The 16,067-nt window shown below is 36.9% G+C and overlaps 1 protein-coding gene and 1 non-coding gene across 8 annotated transcripts in view; both read right to left on the reverse strand.

Annotated features, from left to right (window-relative positions):
- sand (sandman) overlaps positions 1-16,067 on the reverse strand; it is a 1,680,707-nt gene that overhangs the window by 967,870 nt on the left and 696,770 nt on the right. The gene's annotated exons all lie outside the window — the stretch shown is intronic.
- On the reverse strand, positions 15,432-15,504 carry TRNAN-GUU (transfer RNA asparagine (anticodon GUU)). The gene has a single exon. It is a non-coding gene; the product is annotated as a tRNA-Asn (tRNA).

Raw genomic sequence — 16,067 nt, forward strand, 5'->3', positions numbered from 1 at the left:
AGCAATGTTCCGTATGTTGTCAGATGTGCGCAGACGCGAAAGTATTGATTTTTTCCGAGGAACAGATGTCTACATTGACCTTGCTAGGCCATAAGAACCTACAGAAATAACATGGAAATTAAATTATACATTGAAAAACGAGATGACAAATTGAATTTAGTTGAATATTATTTATAATTAACGCTAATTATTATAGTAACAGATCATAACCTTCTGCGACAGTATTGGATTTCCAGCCTCCGTGACTTTTCGCTAATTCTCTTTCGATTGCATATCCGAGAATAATCGATACTTGCGGTTTTATAACGGTAGAAAGCTGACCTGTCATTGGCTGAACAGTTGTAACCTGAGTCGTCATTGGCTGAAAGACCTGACCTTTAATGAGTAGGTTTACTTTAATGACATGCATTAAAGGTCTGCTACCAGGTGTATAATTACTACATTTCGGCATGGTCGAGCATAAAAGAATTACCTTCTACACGATTGACGAATTGTTTATGCTTGTGAATTGAATTATTCTACTGAAATGACATGTACAATTTTTATATAGCTCAACTAAAATATGTTTTTATATTGACTTAATCTGTTTACTATGCATTGTATATTTTTGTTTAGCATAACTTATGAATTGTATGTGCTGTAAATTGAACAGTATATTGTATAGATCAACTGATGAATTGCTCTTAAGCTTATAAATTGAATTAATCTACTTCATATGAATTGTACAATTTTGTATAGCTTAACGAAAATAAGTTTGTAAATTGAACTAATTTGATTGTATAGGTTTGTATAATTTGGCTGATGAATTGTATATGCTTTTAAAATGATTACTAGTCTGTGTAGCTCTACTGATGAATTGTATATAGGCCTACTGTAAATTGAATGGTAGTCTGTATAGCTCAATTGATGAATTGTATATGCTGTAAATTATATAGTAGTTTGTATAGCTCAACTGATAAATTGTTTATGATTATAAACTGAATTAATCTACTTGATATTAATTGTACAAATTTGTATAGCTTAATGAGAGTATGCTTGTAAATTAAATTACTCTGCTTACTTTGTATTGTATATATTTGTATACTTTTGGCCGATGAATTGTATATGCTTTGAATTGAATAGTAATCTGTATAGCTCTATTGATAAATTGTTTGTGTTTGTAATTTGAAGTAGTTTGCATGATATGTATTATGAATTTCTGTATATCACAACTGGTTGAACTGTTTATGCCTTAAATTTAATTAACTTACTTGTTTTGTATTATACACATAGCTCAACTTATGAATGATCGTTTGCGTTTGTAAATGTAATAATCTGATTGGCTATGTATTGTATACTTTTAGTAGAGCCATGGATGTAGCTCAGTCGGCAGACTCGCTGGGCTGCTGATCCGGAGCTGTGTTCGATTTTGGGTTGGATCCCCCTTCGGTCTTTGGTTTCTTCTGAGGTTTTCCACAGCCGTGGGACTGAAGGCGGATGGTCTATGGCGAGTCCTCGGCATCAACCCCTTTGATTTGATTACCTGGTTGGGTTTTTTCCGAGGTTTTCCCCAACCAATAGGCAAATGCCGGGTAATATTTTGGCGAATCTTCTGACCTCACCTCATCTCACTACATCTCACCAAAATATTGTAAAAAATTGCACAAAATTGTAAAAATTGTAGAAAATTACTAAATTGTAAAACTGTAAAAATTTGTAAAAATTGTAATTGTAAATATTGTAAAATTTTTACTTGTGCCACATCTTAAAGCATCTTTGCTCATATAATATCTATGGAATAAAATAAACGACTGAATGAACAAATCTGAATTCTTTTCTACAGGGAAGAGAAAGGAAAAATAGACGGTATTTAGGTAAGTAACTGTGGAGAACCATGGAAAACCACAATCAGATTGGTCCGCCAGGGGATTTGAACCGCATAAGCCACCTCGCTCGGTTGACTGTCTTTGTGCTTGCATTGCATTCAAGAGTGCTTTCTATCAAAATGTTAATGCGACAGGAACTTCAACCTAATTTATAGCATAGGGATAAATAATCACCATGCTGACATAAATATTTACATTATAATGCTTCTGAAGAATTTACTGTATGGCGAAAATGCAATTCCAAACACAAAGTGGCAGATAACTTGTAGTCATGAAATATAGGACTGGCAAAGCTGGGTCTATGGAAGATATTTTCGTGTACCATACATCATATTATTTTCATATGCAATGAGGTTAATTAGAGAGTGTATTAATAATGAAGATTTGTGCCAACGAGTCATAAATTTAGTGGTGAAGTATGTAATACCCGAGATGGTAGAGAATAATGAGGTTATTCACACATGCGACAATAAGCAAGCACTGTTACTCTTTGCGGAGAGGAAACGTTCTTAAGATACTTCCAAATTCTATAAAAAAAACATAATACATTAATTAAAAAACGGACAGTCTAGACATACAAATATTTCTCTATCACACGACTGTGATTTTTAGGTTAATTAACTCAAGATAGAGATTAGAAAGTAGTCTATACGATGTTAAATTCTTCGCCAGCACTTTACTGTGCTTCAAAGAAAGAAGTCATGTGTGATGTCAGCCCCATAATACACTAACTGTAGTTCCTAAATATAACACAGAACTTTATGCAATAATAATCCTGCAATTATGCATGAAACAATGCGGTAAAAGTTACTGAAAGATACGCTAAAAATTGAAAAATATGCATAAAATTACACTGTAGAGATTTATTTGGTTTAATATGATACAATTGAAATAACTTAAGGTATTAATTGTTATCAAGCCATCATCATTTTATTAAATCTATTTTTCTATAAATGCATTCAATATCAATTTTATTGTGTTGATGTATAAGTTCATAGCGTTTTTGTTTCGCGTATTGGTACTCCAGTTGCTATGAGTTTATTTATCAATAGTAATTTTTATTTGAGGTTCAATTGTTGTGCTAGAGCAGGCCTGCACAAGAATTGCGCTCTCCGAGTCGGCTCAGAGCTCATGAGCGGAATGTAGATATTAGCTGCGCTCTGTATAAGGGTGGACTGGAAGAAGGGGTGGATCTCGTACAAAATAAACACAAAAGGATATACTATTACGAGTGCTTATGAAATGAATTCCCGTTCAGTGTTTGCAAAACTATCTTGAACTATTATTAATTAATAAAGAAGTATTTATTTTACAGAAGTAAAAGAAATTCTATAGGTACTTAAATGTACAATATCATTTAGTTATATTTTTATTTATCAGTACATCAAAACGAGGTTTTATGCTGTTGGCAGCTGAAAGGAACAGTAGCCTACTGATCATAATGAAATATCAGTTACAGATATTCAATGTCTCTCCTTATTAAAGTTGATTATAGAAAACAGTTGCTCACAAATATAAATGTTGAGCCAAACATAGCAATCATATTCACAGCCAGCCTGAGTAGTCGTGGATATTATTGCTAATGTTTAGTCTTGTAAAACTCAACCAAGCTAGTAGTATTATTCAAACGATCTTTAGCTCTTAGGTCACATTGAAGATCAATAAGTCCGAGCTGTAAATCGTTAAATGGTATATGTTATGTTCCGTCTTTTAGATTCCTCCATACTGTACTGTAGCAGTAGGCAAGCAACGTGAAACTGTTACTGAGAATAGGCCTACACACTGCACTCCACTAGATAACTGAGTGGTCGTTTCCCTCTTCTCTACCTATAGCAAGTCTGTGTCATTCTGACGTATCTTCCTCTCCGTTTCGGAGAGCGATAAACACTGCTCTCCCATTCCGACGGAGCGCGCGCGCTCGTTGAGCGCTGTTTGTGCAGGCCTGTGCTAGAGTTTACATATTGAAGTTTTCATTTTTGCAGATAGTGAGAGGAGCAGGATACGCTAGAAAATGAAGTGTCAAGTAGAGAAATTGGAAAATTTTCGACGTGTTCTTCTTTTTGAGTTCAATAGCGGGGCGAAAGCAGCGGAGGCGGCCAGAAACATTTGCGCCGTGTATGGGGACAATGCTATTGGAAAGAGCACGGCAAGAAAAATGTTTTCTCGTTTTAAGGTGGGCCGTTTTCACAACTTAGTGACACTCCACGTTCAGGAAGACTTCGGGATTTGATGAAGACCGTTTAAACACATTAATCTACAATGATCCACGTCAGTGTGCCCGAATACTGACAAATATATGAACTGTGACCATTCCACCATCTTGCGACATTTATTGCCACCAACTGAGACGTCTTACATATGCAATCCAAGAAAAACGACCAAGAAGACAGCGTAAAGTGATGATACTCCACGATAACGTCAGTCCGCACTCTGCTAACCTGACACAAAACATCCAGGAGTTGGGTTGGGAAGTCATTCCGCAGCCACCTTATTTACGTGATCTTGCGCCCTCAGATTTTCACCTTTTTCGCTATCTATCGAACAACTTTCAAGGAACTTCCTTTCCGGATGAAAATGCGCTTCGAACATGGTTTGACGACTTCGTTAACTCTAAACCACGCGATTTCTACAGGCGTGGAATCGAAAAACTACTCCAGCGTTGGCGGGCTGTTGTAAATAGTGAAGGAGAATATATTGTTGATGATTAACTTCTCTCTTATGTGTATCTGATGTCTTTAATATACTTATGAAAAATCGCTATGGAATTATGCACCAACCTAATACATAGGCCTATATTTCTACATCTTTAACTTTGCAACTTTTTAAAAACTTTCTTTGCTTTTCACGCAATTATTATGGCAGTAATAACCAATGACTTCTTCAGATTCTCTACTGTCAAACTTCTATTATCTGTCTGAATTACTCCAAATGCCGAGACATCACATGATGTGATTGATGCAAACTTTTGTTAGCATAAATGTTCCAAATTTGAATAATTCACATTTTTCACTGAGAATGTCAGCAATTTGGAACATTTCTTTATATCTAGGATTATTCTCTAACACTTGCTTAAATTTTGCAGACACTGTTTTACCTAAAAGTCCTTTCTGTGAGTGCTTTACCTTTCGCAACAGTTTCATGACATCAACAACACGCGACTTTATTCTAAATACATTCATTTTTGATTCTATGAAATCAGAGTAAAAGTCTAAATGACATCTAGGCGATGCGTATTTTCATCCTGGCTCCTCAAATATTACACTTACATGACTAGTAGGATGTACGGTAGTGGTAAAAAAAACCGGAGCCTTGTAGCTGATTTCAGAGCCTTGTTCACTCCAGAGCACGATAGACTGGTATCTAAGACTTTCGTGGTTCGAATCCTGCCTGGGAGGGAAACTTTTTTTTTTTTGTTCCTTATTCAAATTTATTCCCAATACTTTTCGATTGCTGGTAAAATTCATGTTCTGGGAATAATAAGTTAATTAAGTAGTAAAATATCGCTGCAATCGAAAAGTATTGGGAATAAATTTGAATAAGAAACAAAAAAAGTTTCCTTCTCAGGCAGGATTCGAAACACGAAAGTCTTACTTACAAGTCTATCGTGCTCTGGAGTAAACAAGGCTCTGAAAACAGCTACAAGGGTCGGTCCAGTTCTTTTTGCCACTACTGTACAATAGAACTAGCGTCATTTTCAAATGGAAAACGATACAACTTACACACTAGGGACAAGTACACATTGCTGTCGCAGAAATTTCATGTCCTCAACAGTAATTAACTAGTTATTGATTTTATTTCTCATAATTGTTATACTTGTTGGAAATTATTGTCATTTTTAACACAGAAAATTTTTAAATTTAATAATAAATTGAGCTAAACTAGGACAAAGTCAATATGTGCATTTAAATATGCACAATAAAAATATATAAGCATTTTGAAGGGAAAACTCTCAAGATAAGCATTTATGTAATACAAAATTAGCTTCATTCAAATGTAAAAACCATGAACGGCAAAGATCCACTTTTATGCAAATCTAGTCTTTCAGGTAAAGCTCCCTGTAAATCAGATTTGAATAATTTCAAAGGAAAAATTCTTCCGGGGCAGGGTATCAATCCCAGGACCTCTGGTTGAACGTACCAGCGCTCTGCCAACTGAGCTACCCGGCAACTCCACCCGACACCGTCTCAACTTTTCCCTTTTATATCCACACAACTCGCGTGGGCTGACGAAACGCCAGAGACCCACATCGAGTGCACACAATCTCTGTGTGACTTGGAATTGTGGTTTTCTGTTAACGTACATAGTGACTTTTACTTTTTCATTACGCTAAAACAATAAAAACATGCAATTGCATGAATTTCCGCGGTATAATAGTGTTAACACAACTGACATTTAGAACATAGGTTAAAGGTGTTTGAGAATAAGGTGCTTAGGAAAATATTTGGGCCTAAGGGGGATGAAGTTACAGGAGAATGGAGAAAGTTACACAACACAGAACTGCACGCAATGTATTCTTCACCTGACATAATTCGGAACATTAAATCCAGACGTTTGAGATGGGCAAGGCATGTAGCATATATGGGCGAATCCAGAAATGCATATAGAGTGTTAGTTGGGAGGCCGGAGGGAAAAAGACCTTTGGGGAGGCCGAGACGTAAATGGGAAGATAATATAAAAATGGATTTGAGGGAGGTGGGATGTCATGGTAAAGACTGGATTAATGTCGCTCAGAATAGGGACCAATGGCGGGCTTATGTGTGGGCGGCAATGAACCTCCGGGTTCCTTAAAAGCCAGTAAGTAAGTAAGTAATTATTATTATTATTATTATAGTACCGGTAATACATTTTCGTAAAAATATGGACTCATATGGTTTTACAAATGACCGATTCAATTATGTTGAAGAGAAGGAAGCTAAAAGATAGTATTGGCGGTAATATTATTGTAGAAGAGTACAAGGAGGAGAAAGATATTCATAATGAATGTCAGAAGTATAAGGAATTGGATGATTCTGATAATTAAAAAGATCTATTACGTAAGTTTGTTTGTAAGTATTCTTCGCTCCTAGGTATATGCATAGATACAGGAATGCCAGTGTCCTTTGACCTCGTTATGTGGAAAGACACGCCAATTAGCTGTATGTAACAACCCCTTAATTAGCCCGCAACCACATGCCTGCTCACAGGGTTCGATTCCGGGACTCCTCAAAGAGATGTAAACATGCGCAATACCGGTCCCAGTCATTGATGAACAGTGATGCAGAACCGTACACGCCACTGGGTCCAGACAAGAACGAATCAGCACGCAGGACTAACAATGGCTTCTAATAGCATCATTATAAAGAGGGAGGTCATGTTCGCGGCCATGATGATTGAAGCCCTAGCAACAAGAACATAGCAAGGTTCGGTTTAATCTTGGTGCACGGCTGTACCATTCATCAGGTGTATCTGGACCACGGACCTAGCTGCATGCGTAATTCAATGTTTACGTCCCATATATGGTGCAAGGTAGTAATATATGTATGTATGCAGCCACATACGTGCGTATATTCACGGCCGTACAATGGCGGGACATCGCGGTTTCCCTAAAGCACAATTATGTGGAGTAATTCTCTCTCCTCGATCCTGAACACCTTGACAATGCTCCTCCGTGGAGAGGATAAGAGACACAACTCCCAGGCTTATTATCGTATGCTATGAATATGCTATAAATATATACAGGGACATCATTTTATTTTTACTTCAATTTTTATTGTACCTGAGTTTTTGAATGTACTTCACTCCCACCCCTTCTACTAGTAAACTTCGAACCGTTCACGACACAGAGCCGAGGGCGCGTAAGCAGTATTGAGTTAGTGAGTATAGTACGTTCCAGAAATATGTTCGCGTTTTCCAGTGACGAAAGAGCTTTCAATATTGAATCATATTTTCGCACAGATACTGTCCGTTTGCCTACGTCGCATCCCGATTTCCCCCACCTGCTTCTGCTCGCCCCTCTGTAAAAGCTGGGCTGTCTTAGCTCTTTTCTGAAAACATTAATTTCTCTTAGGAATTGGACGTTTACGTAATATTATACAGCTGTTTAATTTAACTTAAATAAAAGGGCCTCGTTAAGTAATTAACTGTCACGTGATTTCCTCCCTTTCTATAATCCTGCGGCATAACTACTTAGACGGACAGTAGATAGCATGTCTGAGTAATTTTATATTTTCGGGTCGGGCAGAAGTGAAGATTGAATTCACAGTACGTAGAGTAGGTACAGAATTATTTCAACATGAGTTACTAGTACGAAGGACGAAACTGGCAATTGGAATTAGATGCAATAGTCTATAGTGCGATAATATGCACAAAAGAACTGAAGCCAGTATCGAAATGAACGGCCACCATTTTCAAAAATGTGTTTAAATATCCAGTATTATGATTATTTTTCAATTTAACTTCATTCTCTATATTGTACGCTAATGTGCTGTAACAGTACAATATACATTGCATAATGAATACGTCCGAATGGATAGCTCACTTCGTGAGTAAAAACACTAAGTGTTTATACAGTACTGTATTTTGATTAAACGAAAACCTAATGAAAATTATCAAACTCAAAATTGCGATGTTTCCTAGTTTACATAAATGGATGAACTACTTTTCTTCCCTCCTAGGTATACCTAGTAAAGTGATTTGTATTTTACACCAGTATCATCGAACTCCAGTCGTGGAAGGGGTAGCAAACGGTGTTTCCTGTTTCAATCGTTAATAGAAAGGTATAGCCAGATTAATATTAAAAATGTTAGTAAAAATAAAATGATGTCCCTGTACAAGAACATGAAAGTAATGTTATCTTTCAAATATTGTCAGTATTGCCAACCATATCGACTTTTCGATCTAACGAAATCGCATATTAGCTACCAACCTAACGAAATATTTTAATTTCTACCGATTATTTCTTGGTTTTAATCTTTCTTGGAGAACCATCGTCAGATATAATCACTAAGAGTAGATCAGGGCTGAGCACATTACGCGATTCTGAGAAATGAGCGCTGTGTGCTTTAAAGAGCGGTTCTTCCGAGCGCTCTGACGTATGCATTCTGTACGTGATTAGTGTCGGGGCAGTGGTGACTCAGCAAATATGATGACGAACTTTGAAGACGGAGCTTCCGTTCATACACTAAAGCGGCTGATGAACATGATAATGATGATGATAAGTACTGCATCACAGAATATTCCGAAATTACATTAGTAATGCAGTATTTTTGTTTGAATATAACCTAACTGATTAAGAAGTTCAATATCCAACGGCATTATTCTTTACAACTTGCTACTGAATATGACAAAAATGTTGGTAATGAACGCCATAATTTAATACAACTTAAAGAAATATTTCCCAGGTACATTATATCAGAGTATTTATTTCATATTTACATTGCAGTATAAGTTATTATACATTTAGTATTATATAATTTTTAATTATACAAGTATTATGTTATATCACAATATCGCATCGCATCGCATCGCATCGCATCGCATCGCATCACATCACATCACATCACATCACATCACATCACATCACATCATATTATATTATATATTAACAGGATGATAATTTAGCGAATCGGCTATGAGAATTAGCTACAAAATTTGCCACGAAATTGAAAGGAATTGAAAACATTCAGCAAGGTGAATTCATCAAGAGATGTTTAATTATATTGGCACATGAACTCTGGCCACAGCAAGTAGGGGAGGTGGAAGCCATACGTTTGTCTCGTAGAACCGTGGTAAGGAGGTTGCAGTATGTGCGTATGGGTTATGTAAATAAGCCTAATGATTTGTGTGTGTGCATAGAGCGAAGTTTATTTCATTAAATTAATAAGAGTGTTATAAAGTCTGTACTGTACAATGGATTGATGTAATATCCTTATAAACTATTATGTATTGACAGACTGATTGACTAGAACAACCGTGGCTCTTGTTATATTAATGCAGGAAAGGTAGCTGTAATGCGAGTCCGCCACTGCGAGAGAATTTTGCTCTGGCTTGGAATTGATGTGCCTTGCGGAGCGAGAGCAGCTCTGGCCGGCTATATGGAGCCGCTCTCATGCGCGGCCCTGGTCTAAATGAACGGCCACCATTTTCAAAAATGTGTTTAAATATCAATATTATGATTAGTTTTCAATTTAACTTCATTATCTATATTGTACGCTAATGTGCTGTAGACAGTATAATATACACTGCATAAAGAATACGTTCGCATGGATAACTCAGTTCGTGAGTAAAAACACTTATTATTAATACTGTACTGTATTTTAACTAAACAAAAACGTAATGAAAATTATCAAACTGAATCTCCTAGTTTACGTAAATGGATGAACTACTTTTCTTCCCTCCTATACCTAGTAAAGTGATTTGTTTGTATTTTACGCCAGTATCATTGAACGTCAATCGTGGAAGGGGGTGGCAAACGGTGTTTCCGACTCTTGAACCATTAATCCAAAGGTATAGCCAGGTTAATATTAAAAATGTTAGTAAAAATAAAATGATGTCTCTGTATATTTGAGGTTGAGATAAAAATAAACAAACCTTGAAGTGGTGATATGAATTTCAATTACATACGTTACAAGTCAAGTAGTAAAAATGTCTTAACAAGGCATTGTAGGTTATATTAAAGAGGTAGGGGAATATGGGGCAGGACGGGGTATAGACTCTATCTTCCCAACAAGTAGTGCAAATCTACCGAATTTTTTTAGAACTTCGTCAACTCATGCTATTCCTTGCATCTGTTGTATTTTAGTCGGTTCCTGCATCATATTGTATCATTCATTTGCAACTTTAAAGTGTTCTCTTGTCACACGTAAGTAGAAATGAGATTTCTTTAGATAATCTATTTTAATGTCATATTATAGAGTGCTTACCTGGCTTTTAATTCCGAAACTTTCTTAAATTTCGTGCGTTATTTTTCCCGCCAATACCTCATAACTTATAAATTGTGACTGTGGGGCAAAACGGGGTGGGGCATAACAGAGCAGTACCCCGTCCTTTCCCACGTCATATTTAATTAAATTTCACCTCCTGTAATGGGTTGTTCGTTCTTTTGTTTGTCAGAAGAAGATTGGATTAGATTCGTATCATGTCTGAAATGGGCTAACAATTGTTGCGCAAGAGTAGATAGTAAAGACGAGGATGCCACGCACATTTACGTATTTTGCTAATCACTTTTTCTCAAGTAAACTTGTAAAATGTTGTAGTATTCACGCTTTTAGTATATAATTTTTCGTCACTTTTGCCACGCAATTATTACAAAACATAGATATCACATTTTGTCCCATACGTGGGGCAGAACGGGGTAAAACACACATTTCGAAAAACTAATTTATTTTAAGGTTATAATGAACGGATTTCACTCGAAGTGCATATTTTTTACTTGTTTACAGTGTAATAAAATCATGTATGTCATAAAACCTATACATTTACATTATTTGATACCAAATCAAAGCATTCAAACATTAACTACCCCGTCCTGCCCCATGTTCCCCTAAAAACTTTGAAGAGATAATATATATGTAATATCTTGGAACTGAGTTTTCATTTTATTCCTTTTTTTTTTTTTTTTTGCGTTTCTGGTCGTAGGCCAGACAGCGTAACTTTACACTTACGTCTTGTGATAGATCCCGGAGGATTAAGGACAATACTTCTTCGCCAGCTTTTCAACGCTCTCAGCAAAATTGGCGACGAAGATAGGAACAGATAAAGTTTTCAACCTACTGCTTCGTTAAAAATAGGGGAGGGATGAAGTGTGGTGCCGGAGGGAGCGGGTATGGACTGCTGGAGGAGAAAGTTGAAATACTACACTAAAATCTGTCAAATCCTATCTGCACAAAATAAGCCGATTATTCTTCTCCGTCCCTCTTTTCGTTTCCTCTGCGTAAGTTCTCCGCCGTCCCGCGAGCACACTCGAAGAGAGCGCCACCTGCCGTCTGAGATTCCTGCGTGGAGTGCCCGAGGGTTTAAGTGCCCCGTATTAGAAACGAAGTGCAAACGGAGCTTCTCCAGCACTCGCCGTGCTAAATTAATTTCTCAGCTTACAACAAGTCACGCCTGCATCGAGAACACACAAGATGAGCACGCACTTCTTCAAGCCAAACTAATGCTGGCCTTGCAGAATAGACATGGAGGAGGGAACTTATTCTTAACCCCTTTACGAGATTGTGGTTAGAGGCTATCACCATAGCCTAGTACAGGCATGTCAATTGATGCCCACAGGAGCAAGCGCGCGCTTTAGAGCCCAGGAGAGCCTGAGCGCTTTACAGCGGAAAGGAAGAGACACACGAAAGAGGTGGTATACGCCGCTTGGTCGAGCTATATTCAGGGATGGCCAGCACTGATTCAATAGATAAAGGGAAGAGAACTTATTAAAGCTGTATCCATTGTAATTTTTAGATTTGCCTGAGAAGTATAACTGCATTATAAGAATATAAGATTTAATTTTAATGCTCGTTTGTCACAAGTTTGCTTTTTTATTCAAAATACATTTTTTCTCAACTTTTCGTATAGAAAAGTGAAATTTTCAGGTATAGGCCTATTCATTTAGTAGCCTTACAGAATATTTTTGTAAATCTAATACACCGTATATTACGTATTACTGATGATAGTGTATTTGAAATTTTTGAAAATATTCGCATGGAAATTGTTTGTAAGGAAATGAATTATTTGCTACTTTATTTTTTAGGGTTATTTTACGACGCTGTATCAACATCTGGGTTATTTAGCGTCTGAATGAAATGAAGATGATAATGCCGTTGAAATGAGTCCGGGGCCCAGCACCGAAAGTTACCCAGCATTTGCTCGTATTGGGTTGAGGGAAAACTCCGGAAAAAACCTCAACTAGGTAACTTGCCCCGACCGGGATTCGAACCCGGGCCACCTGGTTTCGCGGCCAGACGCGCTGACAGTTACTCCATAGATGTGGACCGGAATTGAATTAACATAGCAACTACTGTTGCATCATAAGCAAAAGATACTTGCCCATGTGTTGTAAAAATGTCAGCTCTATAGCTTGAGCATATTTCGAGAAAATAATTTAATATTCTGATGATAGGAAGTTGCTCACAAATATCACCTTAAAAGCATAATGCGATAAGAGTTTTGTCATGTAATATTAGTTACAATTAAAACAGATACATTACCTAAGTAACTTTGCTTTGCACTGTAATATTGTTTTGATTAGTTTATTGATTACTTTTGTAAGGCTAAAAATACCATCAATATCAATTCCAACTTATCATGTCATATTCAATCTCTGTCTTTGGAATATCACTTTCTTTATGAATGATGTGTTTCATCCACTTAATACAATATAATGTTATACTACTATGGAATTTAAGTGAATATTCCTTCTTAACTCTCTATTATGTTATTAAGATTTAAAACACAAATAAAATATTAAGAAATCAGTGTTAGTACTTTTGTTTTACAGACAATATAGATAATATTAAACAGAAAGAAGCCATATAAAAATAACGACATAAAATTTCACGTTCCGTTTGAAGTTTGTGCACCTCTGTTTTCTTTATCCAACAGGTTGCTCATTCATATACACAACCCTTCCTCTTTCCATACTTAGCGCTTGCTGCCCGCGCACGACGTCAAGGTCAGAAAAATGCTCTTGCTTTGACATGACTGGTTTAGTATATCGGTGTTATCAAGCTCCGCAAATGTACTGTATATTCAAACTCCGCAAATATGCTTCGCGGTCACAACAGTAACAACTACCCCCACCGTTTTCCCCTCCCCTACTGTGATAGCTCGGGTACTATTTTTCGTGTGCGCTCGCAGCACTGATAATACCGCTCGAAGCTATGGCACAGTCACTCCTCCACACTATACGTACACTGCAGCTGCAGCAAATACAGGGACATCATTTTATTTTTACTAACATTTTTAATATTAACCTGGCTATACCTTTAGAGAACCGGAAACACAGATTACTATCCCTTTCCACGACTGGAGTTCGATGATACTGGCGTAATACACAAACAAATCACTCTACTAGATATAGGAGGGAAGAAAAGTAGTTCATCCATTTACGTAAACTAGGAAATATCGCGATTTTGAGTTCGATAATTTTCATTAGGTTTTTGTTTAATCTTAATACAGTAATGTATTTAGAATAAGTGTTTTCACTCACGAACTGAGTTATCCATGCGGACGTATTCATTATGCAGTATATATTATACAGTCTACAGCACATTAGCGTACAATATAGAGAATGAAGTTAAATTGAAAAATAATCATAATATGGATATTTAAACACATTTTTGAAAATGATGGCCGTTCATTTCGATACAGGCTTCAGTTCTTTTGTGCATATTATCGCACTATAGACTATTGCATCTAATTCCAATTGCCAGTTTCGTCCTTCGTACTAGTAACTCATGTTGAAATAATTCTGTACCTACTCTATAAAACAGTATCTTACGTACTGTAAATTCAATCTTCACTTCTGCCCGACCCGCACAGATAAAATTACTCAGACATTCTATCTACTGTCCGTCCAAGTGGTTATGTCGCAGGATCGTAGAAAGGAGGGAAAACACGTGACAGTTAATTACTTAACGAGGCCCTTTTATTTAAGTTATTTTAAACAGTTGCATAATATTACGAAAACGTACAATTCCTAACAGAAATTAATGTTTTCAGAAAAGAGCTAAGACAGCCCTGCTTTTACAGAGGGGCGAACAGAAGCAGGTGGAGGAAATAGGAATGCGACGTAGGCTAACGGACAGTACCTGTGCGAAAATATGATTCAATATTGAAAGCTCTTTCGTCACTGGAAAACGCGAACATATTTCTGGAACGTACTATACTACCTAACTCAGTGCTGTTTACTAAATGCGGTCTTGGATCTGTGTGTAGAAGACAGTTGGAACTTCATTAGTAAAAGGGGTAGGAGTGAAGTACATTCAAATACTCAGGTACAATAAAAATTGAAGTAAAAATAAAATGATGTCCCTGTATAAGCAACGTGATTAAAATGTACAAAGAGGGAAAGATCTATCTGTAGTTAATGGATATAAATACAGGAAGTATTACAAGAACAAAGAAGAACAGAAATGGAGGTGCATAGTGAAAATGTTTAATGCCAAAATAGTGACAAGCTGACAACTGTTGAAGGTGATATTCTTTTAAATATAGGAAGAAAGCTCATCTATGAGAAAGATGTAATTGTACACCGTCAGACGTATACAAATGCCAGGAAACGCAAAGCCAATGAAGAAGACTTGTACGACAAACCTTGAAAATTAATCTGGAGAGATATCTGCTCAGCCCCACAAGAAATAAGCGAGGAACTTATACATCCAAAGAAGAAAACTTGATCCAATACTACCTAAAACTAAGAAAGAGGGTCATGAAACTCTACAAGTAGTCAACATAGAAAGCAATAACGGTGAAGATTGTTTTAACATTAATAAGCAATTTTTAAACAGCCAGCATTGATCGACATAAAGACATATGCTGCTAGTCCTAAGCCTAGAACCGAGTACACAATATTGACAATGAATAATTTCGAAGGAAAAATTGTTCCAAGGCCGGGTATCGAACCCGGGACCTTTGGTTTAACGTACCAACGCTCTACCAACTGAGCTACCCGGGAACTCTACCAGACACCGATCCAATTTTTCCTCTATGGTTGCTTGACGGTTGTCTGCCCACTTTGAGGTCTGTGGATATAGAGGGAAAAATTGGATCGGTGTCTGGTAGAGTTCCCGGATAGCTCAGTTGGTAGAGCGTTGGTACGTTAAACCAAAGGTCCCGGGTTCGATACCCGGCCTCGGAACAATTTTTCCCTCGAAATTATTCAAATCAACTTTACAGGGAATTATACCTGAAAGATTGATTTGCAATATTGACATTACTAATTTGTTTACTCTGAAGTGTGAAGGGAATTTGCTTAATATTGATGTGAAAAAGTGGGGGTAACTGATGAGGGGAGATAGTTGCGCACTTTGATACAAATTTGACCCTTTTTTTGCGGAGCTTGGTTTAAATTTTTGTTGCAGAGCTTGATATTGCCCTAGTATATACAGTTGCGAAGCTCAATACTTATTAAATATGCATACATAGATAGTTGCTGACCACCAGGATCGCTACTATCGCCTCAGCACAGCCCCTTTCCCGAGCAGACGATAATGTATGTTCGGGTTTTCTATTTCAGTG

The sequence above is a fragment of the Periplaneta americana genome, chromosome 13 (assembly GCF_040183065.1).
Source record: "Periplaneta americana isolate PAMFEO1 chromosome 13, P.americana_PAMFEO1_priV1, whole genome shotgun sequence".
In the NCBI taxonomy this organism is placed as follows: domain Eukaryota; kingdom Metazoa; phylum Arthropoda; class Insecta; order Blattodea; family Blattidae; genus Periplaneta; species Periplaneta americana.